Here is a 15257-nt window from a genome sequence, read left to right as displayed (position 1 = left end):
ATGTATGTGACTTTGTCCTGTGAAGCTCTAAACAATTCTTGAGTGCTAAGAGTTACCTGCTTAGACTTTGGTAGAGCTGCCTCTAGGGAAATGGACATGTAAGTCAATGTAAGTCTTTCGTACCTATAAGCAACAGTGGCTTCTTGTGTACCTATAAGGAACCTCCAAATAGTCATGCCCTTTGGCTTGGTGATTCTCCTTCTGGGTAATCCACCTGAAAGAAGGAACTGGAAACGTGCATGGTAAAGATTTCCCTCAGACCTATTTGTAGTTGTCGAGGAGAGCACGCAACTTAAATAGCTAACAGTATAATAACACACAGCTGGGAAATGGTGCTGGCGAGGGACGCTCACTACAAGACCAATTAAGGAAAAACAACAAAAACCCGAGGAGCGACAGTGACCGCACATCGCAGTCAGTGAGCTTGGGTTTGCACTGCGGCTCTGTCACTGGAACTTGTCACCTGCACACTATGCCATCCTGGAAAAATGGGGTTGATAATAATAACACCTATCTCAGAGGGACCTCCTAGGACTAAATGACATAATGAAGATAAAATGATTAACACCATGCAAAGTACATTTATTAGGTTACCTACAAATGCCAGCCCTCTATGGAGTGTATGATTTCAAGGCCTAAAAATAGACCAAAGAGAAATATGTCAATGTATTAAAAATTGTGAGATCTGGGTGGTAGGACTCATGGGTGATAATTTCTTACTTTCAACTTCCCAAATTTTCTGCAATGAGCAGGAACTACTATTATATTAGGAGTATATAATAATGCAATACAACATTATATATGTATATATAATGTAACATATCTATGTATATATAATGATATATATATTAAAGAATGTTACCCACAATGAAACAGCACTTCCTGTTTCCCTTCCGGGGAGGAGGTGGAACCAGCTTCGGCAGGCACTCACACAGAGTCTCGTATGTCCTGAGCCTCTAGGAGGGTCAGGGCTTGAGGGAACCTCATCACTTGCTACAGGTGTTGGGTGGGCAGGTGGGTGGGCAGGGGGAAGTTGGAACAGTTGATCATAGGAGTTTCTCCCAGACCCGAGACTCTGCATTTCAAGCTGCTCTGGTTTTTGTCATTTCTCCTCATATTTTAGCTGATCTGAATAAGACTATATAAAAAATAGCAAGTGAATGGGGGCTAGGGGGGCGGCGCATTGGTAAAATGACCGCCACAGGAGCATGGAGACCTGACTTCTGATCCAGGTGCACCCATGTACAAAACTGGGCAAAGCCACTGTAGTCCGACACCAGGAGGCAGAGACAGGAGGATTCCCAAGCGTGATGGCCAGCCAGTCTAGTTGAATCAGTGAACTCTGGGTTTAGAGAGACCCCGTCTCTAAAAATAAAATGGAAAGAGATAGAGGACCTCACACACACCCACACACATGCACACACACACACACACACACACACACACACACACACACAGAGGGGGGACATATATACACAGAAAGGCATGGAACATACACAGAGATATGGGGCATATATGCACAGACATAGAATACATACACACACAGACATGGGACATATACATATACACGCACACAGAAACAAGGAACATGTACACACACAGGCATGGGGCATGTATACACACAGGGGCATGCACACACAAAGAGACACGTGACATGTACACACACGTGGGAGGACGTGGACACACACACACACATATAAAGTGGAAAGTGTTCCACTTCCTTCCCACCCCCAGATCTCTCCCAGAAACAATAATGCCTAGAATGCTGGAGCTAAATGTTAAAGGGGATGGTGTGTGTGTGTGTGTGTGTGTGTGTGTGTGTGTGTGTGGGATCAGGGGGCTTAGATCAGATCAGAAACACCACAGGAAATGAGCTTAGTTACAGCTCTTTGATTTAATGAGTACAATTTATACTCAAAGTGGAATTTCTGTCAAACACAGCCCTTTAAACAAGAAGCTTGTCTTCCCACGGTAGGAGACACCCCCTAGACCGAGGTACAGTTGTAAAGGGTGTGTGTGAGTGTGTGCATTTGGTTTCTGCTGTTTGCGCTGTGAGCCAACATCCTTCAGTCCTTCACTGACTGTGAGGTGCCCTATTCTCCAGCAAGTGGGTCCGGCAGCTGCCTTGTGTAAACACTGAATCCCAGGCACCGAGGTATCAAAGTCTTGTGCCTGATTAGTGTCCCTCATTATGTTTGGAGGTGACCATTGTACACCTCCAGACCATGGGTCCCTCAAAGTCCTGAAGCGAAAGCATGACAAACAGCTCTCCTCGGTCCTCCTCCCCACAGGGAGGTCATCGTATGCTAATGAGGCCCAGGCACATAACCTAGCAGCCCGGACAAGTGAGCCCGTGGGTTCACGCAGTACTCCAGAACGCCACTGTGGTTTTGTCACAAGTCACCTCATCCCTCAGCAGATTCTCCTGACGCCCCCGGAGACGGAGGGAGGGGTCTCCCTGCTACCCTGAAGTGCACAGCAGGACTGCTCGCGCGCCTGGTTCTTCCCTGTCCACTGCAAAGGGATGGAGGCAGATCCTCAGCATCACCTGTAGGGCTTTTGAGAAGTCCACGGCCCCCTCCTCAAATTCCAGTCCACTAGTCCCGAGAAAAGGGACATCAGAAGATACTGGGTGAGGCGAGGCGGTCGGGTGGAGTTTTCGAACGCCCCACAGCCCCACAGGTGATTCTGGGTGCAACCTTATTAGCATACAAACATGCGGACAGGTCTTGTGACTCAAAACAAACAGGTCCGCTTTAGGTTCCCCCGATGCTCCTCCCCCCCCACTTATTTGCCAAGGTGTCTGTATTCGCCTCAGCTTCTCTCTAAGTCCACCACCCAAGAGGCTTTGGACTTGGAGTGTCCCAAAGTCTCAGAATCCCACGGGACTGCCAGAGGCTCTGGCCACCAGGCAACAGAAAGACCTTCCCTGCTCCCAGAAGCCCTCTGGCTCCCGGTGCCGCGATCTGGATACCCTGGAGCCAACGTAAAAAAGGAAGACATCTGACCAGTTGCTTCAGCAAACTGCCCTGAGCAAGGACGCCTGTCGTCCCTCTGCACACCTTCGCGTCCCGACCCACCGCACAGGGAGGGGGCCCCACCCTGCACAGTCCACTGGCGCATCCCCTCGGGCCCGGGTTTGTGGCAGGTGGCGCTGTCAGGATGGGCGCAGGGGCCTCGTCTGCAGCGCCTTTCCCAGCCGCGGGACCCGCTCTCGCTTTGCCCTGGTTTTCCAAGTTGCTGCCGGTCTCCCCCCTGACCCCCGCAACTGGTGACCCCTGGTTCGCGGCCGCGGTCTTACCTCACCATGCTACACTTGGTTGCGCGCTTGCCGAGGGGCGCTCCCTCCTAGCGGCTTATTCCCTTACTTGGGAGGAAAGAGGAACCCAGAGACAGAAGGGGACCGAAGCGGGCGCCCGGGCGTCCTCGCAGTGCAGCCCTCTCTGGGGCGGGGACATCAGGCGGCTTTCAGGGTTGGCGGCCCAGGGGTCTTCCGCCTTCGCTAGGGGCTCCGCTGCTGGAAGGGCAGGCTGCCTCTGCTGCCCGCTACGGCACTGCGGCTCTGCACCCTGTCCCTCGCAGCATCGCAAGTCCGGCTGCCACTCTTGCTGCGGAGCCCTGCCCCCCCCCGCCCCCGGCGCAGAGCCCGCCCCCGCCACACACCCGCGCGCGCAGACACACGCGTCCCCCACAAACACACGGGGGCACACACATAAACACGTGTGCGCACACACACGCACACCCACGGATGCCGATCGTTTGGTGGGAACCTGTGTGTGCATGATCAGGGCACTCCTGACTGGCAGGGCTTTGGTCAGCGAGGATGCATGCCGTGCTGGAGGCTGCAAGAAACCAGCTGACTTCAAGGTAGAGGACAATTACTTGAAAAATACAATATCCTCTGGCTGTTTTCCTTAACCTAGAAGCCTAGGTCTGGGCTACCACTATATTCTAATCAAAGCAGACAAAAAAAAATTAAACATAAAAATAAATCAACAAGTTCTCTGTTTTCTAGGAACTTGGTGTCTTTGATGTCCATCCTGTCCAGGAGGACATTTCTGACAATCCTAACTCGGGGGCAGTAGATGGGTGATTATTTCTCCTCTGCATGTGTAAATGGTTGGGATCAATGCAGCTAGCCAGAAATGGGCTGGGATGAGGTCTCAGGACTGAGAATTGTGATATCCCCCTTTGCCTTTGTGTGACCTTGGACTGTCTTCAGACAGGACAAATAGAGCATCTCTAAAACAAACAAAATACACACACACACACAAGAAAAAAAAGGGAACAAGAAAAATGTAAAAGTAGAAAAACAGAGAAAACGACCTGGGACTGAGGATAAAGAAAAGGAGGTAGCAGTGTCTGGGGCCCAGGGACTTGTGGGGCTGTCGCTTTCCATGACGTGGGTGTCTGCAGGGGGGTGGCGGCAGTGGTGATGTTATTTCAGGCATGTCACATCAGCAGAATGACTTCTGTCCATTTCACACCACATTTAGAGCCACCAGGAGTTGAGTCTCATCTGTAAAATATGTGGCATTTACCAGTGTCCACAGCCAAGAATTCTTTCCTGCCCCGTGGGCAGTGAAGGTCCCTGTGTAGAGCTGGAGCCAAGAAAAGCTTTCTGCAGAGGGCAGAGGTGCTGGGGGCCCGGGGTGTCCAGGCATCTGGGGACGAAGCTGCAAACGTGACTGTTGGAAAAGGCACTGAAGGGCCCTGGCGGTTAATTCATACCCGGCCACCAGCAGGCAGGGTGATGAAACCAAGAAGGAACGGGAGGCCCAGGACCTTTCTTCACTTCCTTCCCCGCGGCTACAAGGGCAAAGCTGAGGACGGAACCCTGTGCTCACCCTTCATCCTGTTACCCACTATTCACGCCTCATCCCACGCACCCTGGGCAGCTTCCCACGCTTGGGTAGGCTGACACACTGGTGTGAGGGTATTCTGCGACACATGTATGAGTTCTTCATTTTTTCTTGTCTCTCTCTTACTGATTTGTTCATTTCGCGGATATTTATTAGCTTCTGCTCTGTCTTCTGGCACTTCCCATTGGCTCCAGTCATGAGCCTTACCTGGGAGGAAGGAGGAATGGGGAGACAGAAAGGGCTTAGAACTGTTTGTGTCCTGTCCTTTTGAGAGGTAGGCCTGACTATATACATCCCCACTGAGCACAGGCTTACTGTATACATTTTCACTGCGCTGGGCTGAGTGACTATGGAAGATGAAATCCTTACCTTTTAAACGGCATTCTTGAGGAGGCAGACACCATTGCGTGCACGTCACAAGAAAAAAAAAAACAAAAAAAAAAAACGCTTGGCTCAACCTAGTCTGGATGCATTCTAGAGAAGGCTGACTTGAAGGAGAGCCTGGATGGGGAGTACATGACAGGTAGGAGTTGGGACAACATGGAGTCGTTCTGTCTTTTACACTAAGTAGATAATAAGCTTGATGGGACAAATGGGGAAGGCAGGCAGAGGTAGTATGTGGAGATCCAACTTGGCATGCTGGGGAAGTTGTTATATAATAATAAGAAACTCTGGAAAGGATGCCAAGCAAGAATCTGGAGAATAGAAATGCTTGTAAAGATTGGTAAATATGAAGGCACTTGCGTCTATAAAATATATCATTTATGAAGTCAAAACTGTTCACCAATGTGCTTGTGAATAGATTCCTTGGGGTGGGGGATTGAGGGTGGTGTTGAGTTAAGCGTCGAGGAAGACACAGGGTAAGTACTTGAAGCCTTGCCGACAGGGGGCTAAGAGATGGCTGCCTGAGTTCCATTCTAGTAACATGCAGGAAAATGTCAGAGAAATATGGAAGGCATCTTGATGGGGTGACAGAGGCACCAAAAAGAAATAGCTAGTTTGATTAGGAAAATATGAGGAGGCAAGGTGGGGGATGGGAGTGGAAAGGGTGCTAGTTGTTTGATTCAAATACCAGGGGGAAATGGGCACTCCATACTTAGAGAAAGCAAAAGTCAGAAATTATGACAATTTGTATTCTGGGCCTTTCCAGCAAAAGAGAGTGAGGCTGAGAGGAATGGACTGGGAGAAAGCCTCCAAATATCCTTCTTGCAGTGGAGACACAGTGAGGTCTTTTCTTTGTTTGTTTTTTTCTTTTTCTTCTTTTCTTTGTGTGTGTGTGTGTGTGTGTGTGTGTGTGTGTGTGTGTGTGTGTTTGTGTTCCTCCCCCCCCTTCAGACAAGAAGGAAGCAAGTTGTCTGATGCCCGCTTCCCCAAGGTAGGAGGTGCTCCCCCCTTGGAATGGAGCATTGAGGAGGGACACGAGGAGAATGATCTCTTGCAAGGAGCCACAACCCCGATGTGCCAGTGCCTCACTGTACAGGGTCTCCAGCCCAGGGGATGCTCCTCCTGCCTGGCTATGAACCCTGTCTGCCTGGAAGCGAGAGGTACCCTTCCCCCAGTTGGCACAGAGGCCTGGCTGCTGAGCTCTCTATTTGCAAAGGCTGGAGCCATAGTTCACACAGTCAGGGTTTGAGGAGCACCTGCTGCACACGCAGACGCAGGTGAGCTGGAGGAGGCTGCGCATCGTCACTCCTGGGTGACACTCTAAGATGCACTGTGAATGCAGAGGAGGAACCTTAGTGTCTCTCCTTAGAGAATCTGTGACCCGTGTCAGCTATACACAGTGGAGATGGTAGAGCACCAAATGCCACATTGTACAGAGCAGGCCCTCAGTGTGTGAGAAAGAATGGCCCTTGGCTTGAAGAGAGCAGATATGCTTCCCGGAGGAGGAGGGCAGGGTTTAGGGGTGGAGCCTATATTCATTTTCAGGTAGAGAAGAGGCTGAGTAGGAGCCAGGGGCAGGGAATCCGGGGCCCTCTGTGTGCAGATTTCCAGGGCCTGCGGCTTCCCTAATGCCTCTCCCAATCACGGAGCCCTCTGATGAGTCACCCTCATTTCTGAGAGACAGGGCAGTTTGGGGTGTTTACCTGGCTCAACACACTGCATTCCCCTAGCCTCCGATGTTGGCAGCTCATACTCACCATGTTGCTTTGGGAACACATCATCCGAGCCAACAGCTGATGCCTGATCACCATCGCCACAGCAAAGCGAGGGCTGAGTCAGCCACCTGTGTCTGGAAATTTTTAAGTCCAACTGTCTCTGACAGGCAGGGTGACATTTGGCTCTCTGAGTGCGCCAAGAACAGGTCTACGAAGCACGAGGTGGCTCAGTGACTGGGGATGTGGGCAGCCGGGTTCAGGGGTCTTGGGTTACTTTTCTAGACCTCACCTTTGTCACATACTGGGAAAAAAATCGAGCATTACAGCAGATCAACAAGCTCACTTAGATTTCAAAACCAACAGGCTCTTTCTGTTTTCTCGATGGCAGAACAGGAGCCGCTTTCTCCAGTCCTAACCTTGCTGTCCCTCTTGACTTTGATTACGATGCTGGAGTGCATCCGGCTAGTGAGCCTCTGGGATGGAGATAGAATGACCCCAGTTTTGTCATGAATGGGACTTATGGATCCAGCCTCAAGAATAAATATCATCCTCTCTGTGGGCTTTGGGGCTTTGTTTTACAAGGGAAATAAAAAGGTTGGAAATGGTCTCCACCACCATCCCTGGTTCTTGCACTCTGATAAAATACTGTCACTGAGCAACTTCTAAACACTGCCGATTGCTAGGGTGGGACCCTCCAGCATGGCAACCTGGGGAACCCTCACAACAGCATGGATAAGCTTTGAGAGGAGGAAAAAAGCATGAAAAGAAGTCAGAGACTCAAGAGTAAGAAATAGATAGGAGAGGAGCTGGAAGATCCGGTCAGGCCATCTGGACCCACCTTCTTCTCTAAAATGTGGAGAGCAACAGAATGAAGAGGCACATGTGCAGGTCTCCATCAGCTTTATTTTGTGGTTATTTGAGGCAGGGGCTTACTTGTAGCTCAGGTTGGCCTTGAACACCCCATCGGCCTGCCTCAATGTCCAAATGCTAGGACTATCTATCTCCCACCACGCTGGCTGCTTTGGCAGGTTTAGAAGCGCTGTGTCAAGATGTGGAGAAAGATGAAAGATGGTTTCTTCCCCCAAGGTTCTGGAAGGCAACGATGTTGAATTGCTTCAATACTCACTGGTTTGTAGGCTTCCTAAGGAACTTCAACATACCCCTGGGGCCAGGAGCTCTGTCTCTGGGCTCCCAATGGTAACTTAAAAAAAAATTTTTTTTATAGAATAACAGTATTTTTAACATGAAAAAAGTTAATAAGGGTGCTGGCCTCAGTTCAGGACTGACTGCAAATATCTTTCCCTGCCTGGAATCTGCAACACCACTGAAGTTGCCCCCAGTGGATTTCTTGGGAAAAGGGATGGGGACACATACCCACCTGAGATTCCATTTTCTTTATTGTCTACAGGGAGATAGATGGTGCCAAGAAGAGGAGAGGGGTGTGAGAGGGGCATGTGAGAAAGGAAGAGAGAGCTTTCACCTTCCTGTATATTTTGGGCAACAGACTCTAATCACCCCGCTTTCATGGGCTTGTAAAGAAGCTAATTTTGGTTCACTGTGTGACTCTGGGTCCGTGCTCTTCACTGCCTGGTCAGGAGATGCTGCTGTGGAATTCCTCACTGTGGCTCGGGGTGGGGAGGTGGGGGGGTCATGTGGATTGCCAGGAAGCTCTCCAGGGAGGGAATAGGTTCTAATTCCAGAAATGACTATAAACCCCAAAGCATGCCTGGCTGCGGAGCTTTTGAGAGGATCAGTATGTCTTTAGAATCACTAGCTACTTCTTTATTTCTTGTGAACTGATTTGGGGGTGGGTAGGGACAAGATGCCACAGAAAGCGAGAAGTCACGTGCCCACTTCTCCCATGCATCCTTCATCTGTTCCTGCCGGAATTGCTGTGCTAGTGGGTGGTGTGTAGTGTGCTGTGAGGAAACACCGTGACCAAAAGAAGCCAGCGGGAGGAAAGAGTTTATTTCAGCTTTGACTCCTAGGTCACACTCCATCACTGAGGAAAGTCAGGGCAGGAACCCAAGGCAGGAACCTGGAGGCAGGAACTGATGCAGAGGCCATGGAGGGATGTTGCTTACTGCCTTGCTCTCCGTGGCTTGCTCAGCTTTCAGTTTTGTACAGCCCAGCTCTGATTGTCCAAGAGTAGAAACACTCACATTGAGCTGAGCCCTCCCACATCAATCATTAATCAAGAAAATGCCCCCAGGTCTTGCTGACAGCAACCTGATTTCCCAATTGCCATTCTTTCCCCCAGATAACTATAGCTGTGTCAAGTTGACAGGAACCAACCAGGACAGGTGCTTCTGAAAGTCCTCCATTTGCTCAAACGTCCTCGAAGCATCGGGTTCCTTGACCTGAAATAGGTGTCATGGCATAGGGGTAGAGGGAATGTTGTCTGAGCAATCTAACAGTGTTAGCCACATAGTAGCCTGGTGAATGGTATTGCTGTGGCTACTACTTTATAGTAAAGGCAGCGTTCCCTGAATGGTATTCAGGGCCACACATGAAGTAGTCTTAGCTTACCTATCCACTCAGGCTATAGCTTCAACTTCTAAACATTTCACCACCCCGCCCCATCTCCCCATCTGTCATTGAAGACTTGCTAGCCCCCATCCCCCTCTCCCCCTCCTGCCTCCTAAATCAACCCAGTGGGAGGCAATCGTTCTCTCTCCATGCTCTCACTAAAATCTGCTCACAATTCATTCAAATGTTTATAGGCTGCCTTGCATTACGGTTTACCCAGGTGTGCCTCAGCTGCCCTATCCCATCTGAGGGACAGCCATCTCATTCTTCCCTAGATTGTATCTTAATTACTTTCCCATCATGCTCCAAGTGCTGCACACAGTAGAGTTTAGGTGGAGTTTTCTGTCTCACCTGCCAGCTCCCAAATAACCACAAGAAGACTGCTTATTAATTATGAAAGCTCAGCCGATAGCTTAGGCTTGTTTCTAACGAGCTCTTATAACTTAAATTAACCTATTTCTATTAACTTACTTTCTGCCTCATGGCTTTATTATCTTTATTCCTTCTGTTCATGCTGCTTTCCTGCTTCCTCTGTGTTTGGCTAGTGACTCTACCTTCTTCCCAGTGTTCTCTCTGCCCCCCAAATCCTGCCTAGTTATTGGCTGTTCAGCTTTTTATTAAACCAATAAGAAGGCTCCTTGGCAAAGACACATCTTCACAGTGTACAAAAAGATTATTCCATAACAGTCGAGTGTCAAGAATATCAACATAGAACATTGGCTTTAAGTTTCTGGATCTGAACGAGCAAAAATAACATCTGTCTCTGTGCTCCTCCTGCATGTCAAACATCTGTGGTCGTGTGTGCAACTGTCTCAAGGGCTTTTGTTTGCAGGTGTTGATGGCTTGGGGTGTCCTAACCAGTAAGAACCTGCTAAAAGGCGGATTGCCCACTTCATCTAAAGGTTTCTCCCACTGTGATTTTCCTTCAACAGAACCTGTGAATAGATTTTTCCGTATTATAGAAAATTGACTTACAATTGCCTGGCTTGTATCTTTATGATTTTGTCTTGTGATTTCAATATAGGTGTAGAGCAATACTATTATAAAATAAATGACTATTTATTCTCTCTCTCTCTCTCTCTCTCTCTCTCTCTCTCTCTCTCTCTCTCCAGCAATGCCACTCTTCTAAGCATGGATCTTGAGTAAGTATGGGCAGGAAAGTGGGACTAAGGAAAGAAGACTCAGGGAAGAGGCCGCTTTCCAAGTCTACTGAGCTCTGTGAGTCTCGTCACCAGCACCCCAGGTGACTCTGCTCTTCAGTGAATGGTGGAGCCTCTTTCGTCTCTGGCCTGGCTCTAACTCCCTGATCTGCACTCATCCTGGGAAGGGACAGGGGTTGCTTGCCTTCCTCTCTTACTCAAGAGAGAATCAGGAAAGAAAGGGCGTGGCTCTGAGGCAAAAGAGCAAAAGAAGCCTCAGACATCAGAGAGGGCGGCGTCATCCCAGGAGCGGTGATGTGACCTCCTCTTCCCTCGCTGCTACGCTGCTCACATCATCTGTGAAGACTCCCATGGCCCTCTCCCAGACCCCTGATTCTGCCTGACTCCAGGGAAGATCAGAAATTTGCCTTTCGAACGAGAATGACAGGTGACCCTGTGTTCACCAGAGCCAGAGCAGCAGCTTAGCTGCTTCTGACATTGCTCCTCGACCAGAGGCTACTGTGGAGTCTGACGCGTGCTGTGCACCTATGTTGTGATGTTCAGAGGAAAACACAGCTTTCTCGCTTCCTCCATCCGTCCGTCCTCTGCACACATTCCAGGTTAGAGCTGTGCCACTAGTCACTCTTCTGGTCGTGGTTTACGAGAAAGCGCATCTGAATTTCAAACAACTATTTCATAAATAGACTTTCCAGAACACAACATGTTCCTAAGTAGGGAACTGTCTGTGTTTCAAAGCTTTTGTAGTGATTTGTCTCTGAGAAGTAGATTTTTACAATTGGCCCTAGAAGGACGTGGACTGGAGACTCTCCGCCTCTCCAAGTTGCCTCCTCAGAGATAATTGGCTGGTTTCACGAATTAAGTGTCTGTGGATTGTTTCTAGGTGTTTCCAGGAGTTTACTCAGTTTGGGACGTTGAAATCAGAGGTGTGGGAAGTGGGCTTTCTCATTTCCAAGTGTGCTTATGTAACACACGGTTCTGGGGCACAGCCATATGCCAGATGCTGCATTCAGCCCTGGGAGTTCAGACAGAAGAGTTGCTCTCTGCCCCAGAGAGCCCACACTTTCGTAGCTGGAACATAACGTGGCCGTACAGGGGGATTGTGGTGGTGAGAACAGCGCTGTAGGATACAGTCCGAAAGGGAGAGAGTCGGGCATGAGAGGAAAATCTTAGCACCCCGGGAGACCTTCCCACACACTGCTTCATGGGACGAAGACACAGGACGGTGCCTTCTTTCGTTCTGAATGGCCTCAACCTGCACTGGGCCAAGGACGCAAAGCAGCCAGATAGTCCTTTAGTGTACGTGACAATTGCTGACAGTTCTTTTCCCAGGCTGAAGTGTGAGCAAAGCTGGAAGCCAGGGGAATAGACGTGAGACGGTAATAAAGAGGTGGGAGGCAGAGAGCATCCTGCCTTCTGTCTGCCTATAGGAATCGGGAGTGCCATTACCATTTTCAGACAGACTCAAAGCTCCCGTGCCACGTCCTTCTGTTGGCTCAGTTTTTACCCACAGGTAATCCCAAGAACCAAGCACACCTCTTCCTTCTGAGATGTTTCAGTAGAGGCCAGAGGCTAGCTTCTGTACTCTTCCTGACCGGGAACAACACTTGCTCACTCGGAGGTCCACCCTATAAACATGTATTTTGCAAACAGTCTTTGTGTGCCTGTGTTAGTTAGGACCCTCCACCTGTCTTTCCAGGCCACGGCATGGGCTACTGACAGCTGTAGGTAGTGGAGCCCCAGGGACCTCCCAAGTTAAGTCTTCAGAGGTCATGGTAGTCATCTCTACCCTAGCCAGTGACATCTCATGGTAGCCCCAGACCAGCTATGGTGGAAGTGCTCACACCAGAGCCATTTGCAAATGCTGTAGCTTAGGCCTCCCCTCCAGGGGCTGGTTTTGAAGTACAGCATACCTGCTCTCCTCCTGAGACAGTGCTGGACTCTCACCCCGAGCAGACTCGGTGCAGCCTAGCTCCCGGTTCTAATAGGTGGATGACCTGCTTGTTCTTCTGTTCTGAGGACTTCCCACAAACTCCTAGGTGAACCCTCCTTGGGTCTCTCAGACTGGCCTTGTCCTTCCCTGGGTCCTTCTGTAAAAAGCTCTTCTGGGATTCAGATGATAGCTCCTCCGAGGGAACAGAAGACACAAGTCCACAGACACACAGCCTTTCTCAAACGTTTCCCTCAGGCATATTGCTGTTGGTGGACAGTGGCCTCTTCTCTTCCTAGGGTGCCAAGGCCAAGTCTACATGCTTTAGATTTATTTATTTATTTATTTATTTATTTATTTATTTATTTATTTATTGTTTTTCGAGACAGGGTTTCTCTGTGTAGCTTTGCACCTTTCCTGGAACTCACTTGGTAGCCCAGGCTAGCCTCGAACTCACAGAGATCCGCCTGGCTCTGCCTCCTGAGTGTTGGGATTAAAGGCATGCATCACACCGCCCGGCTAGATTTATTTTTTATCTCCACATTGGCTTATTAAAATCAACCTACAATTTAACTCTGTGATCTTTCCATGACTCTCTAACTTAGATGTTGAGTGGCAGGGATATGCTATTTGTGTTGTCTTTCTTGCTTTTGATGCAGAAAGATGCAGAAGAATTCCCGAGATTGTTCTCACTGACTCTTGGACTTGGAAATGTGTAAGCTCAAAGCCCAAGGCGGGGAGACATCTTTTTCTGCAGCCTTGGTACTGATGCTGTCTCAGTTCTGAAGCTTCGAAACAGGGACGGCTGGGAGCATGTCTACACAGACAGGGTCGGCTGACCTTGCTGGATTCTGGACCTTGTTTTTCTGCTCCTTCTGCTGCTGACAATTAGATTTGATGGCAATGTGAGAGAGTGAGTGATGCCATTTAGCAATATTCGGTTTCTACTTAATTTCTAATCCTTTCTGGAACCTCAAAGCTATTATGAAGGAAAGTGGAAAGGAAGACAGATATCCTTTGCCTACTGTGGGCCAGGCAGGGTCTCCCGGGCTATGCCCTTTCTTCCTGTCAGCCTGATAGGAAAAGATGGAACCACGAGGCTTGGCTGAGCCAGGAGATGCGCCTAAGGTCACCCTGTGCGGGGGCAGTGTGGCAGGAGACACACGCTGCACTGCCAGACACGGAGGCCAGGCTCCTTTCTTCATCTTCAGTTTCTCCAGACCAGCTGGGTATCAAACCCCACTTTGTCCACAAGCCAAGAGGGGTTCCCCCGAGTTCCATGGGTGGGAGGATCAGTGCCGAGGATGTCAGGCAGTCAGTGTCCTTTCTGAGCTGTGGGGCCAGAGCAGGTCCATGGGGTACAGGGATATCCCGGGGCTGGCAGGGGGAAACTGAGTGACCGCTAGTGAAAGTGTCCACTTCCTTCACTGTGCAGATCACCTCACAGTGTTGTCTCACCCGGGCCCCGCAAGGCAAGTATTCGTACAACTACTCTAAAGACAAAAAAGATGGCGGATCACGGAGCTGACCTTGCCCTGCCAAGGTCACCCAGCCAGGCTTTCTCCCACGCCCATGATTTAAGGTGAGACTTTGCACTCTATAACTGTGGTCCTTCTGCTCTGCTGAGTCCACTTGGTGGTCCAATCCACTTCTCCCTCCCGTTGTAGACCACTTCCGGGATTCCTTTGTATACAGGTCATCACGGTTTCCTTTTCTTTGCTTATCATTTATCTTTATGCTTTTCCTGACATCCCCCCATCATTGTGACTTTCTCCCCTGTCAACCTTGACACAAACCTGTGGCTCTTTCTGGCTGGAGTTGTGCAGGAAGTGACCTCTTGTTAGAAACCATAGCAGCGTTTTTAAAGCCACCCCAGCCCCAGTTTGCCCGCCCTTGCCCAGGGAGACTTTCAGACGGGATTGACAGAATGCTCTTTGCCAGCCTGTGCATGAGTCTCTCCATAAATAAGGCCTGGGGAGCGGGTCTCTTCAGACAAGGTCAGTCCAGTACCTCTGTCAAACTGGATTTGATGCCATTAAGCGGGGAATTTGAGGATGGCACCTCGCACTCACTATCTCTCAGACTGAATCCATCTCATGCCCTCCGCCATGTTTGTTGGTTTTCCCTCAGAAAATGGCTCTCACTTTCTGTCAAGCCTCCAGGGCTAGAGACCACTTCTTCCTTCAGTCCTTCAGCAATGACAGTTTGCTCTGCTTCCTTCTGATCCCCGGGCTTCTGCTAGAAAGACAAACCCCTCCTGGCCCTACTTCCTTCTTTCACTTAGATGACTATCAACCTACCCTGGGGGTGCACTGGCCTCTGGCCACTCTCCCTACCTCCAGCACATTAGCCCCCCTCACCACCCCTCTGCCCTGCAGCAAGAATGAGCTGATCCCCTACCCTCCAGTGACTTTGTTTTTTTTTTACAGTCTCCTTGTTACTTTTAATACAAATCCTCAACTACTTGTCCAACTTGTGTGCCCTTTTGTGGTTCTGCCTCCTCTTAAGGTGTTGCCACTGGATGGTCACCTCTCCTGACTCCTGCCTACATTCCACCCATTCCAAACCACAGCATCCGGAACATCAACTATTTATCAGGCCTTGTGGCTTCCCTATAAATAGGTATTTTTATCTCCCTTTTAGGCTAAAGAATCAGAGCTTCAAATCACGTAGCTGGTAA

General features: G+C 49.6%; 1 protein-coding gene across 2 annotated transcripts in view; it reads right to left on the bottom strand.

The window, feature by feature from the left end:
- Dgkg (diacylglycerol kinase gamma) overlaps nucleotides 1-3616 on the bottom strand; it is a 203911-nt gene extending 200295 nt beyond the window's left edge. For both annotated transcript variants that reach the window (XM_028875222.2, XM_028875224.2), the window contains exon 1: nucleotides 3302-3616. The gene's annotated coding sequence lies outside the window, so the exon portion shown is untranslated. The remainder of the gene's footprint in view (nucleotides 1-3301) is intronic.
- Nucleotides 3617-15257: the final 11641 nt, after the last annotated feature.

The sequence above is a fragment of the Peromyscus leucopus genome, chromosome 12 (assembly GCF_004664715.2).
Source record: "Peromyscus leucopus breed LL Stock chromosome 12, UCI_PerLeu_2.1, whole genome shotgun sequence".
Lineage (NCBI taxonomy): Eukaryota > Metazoa > Chordata > Mammalia > Rodentia > Cricetidae > Peromyscus > Peromyscus leucopus.
Note: the sequence above shows the minus strand (reverse complement) of the source record. Positions and strands in the feature narration are given on the sequence as shown.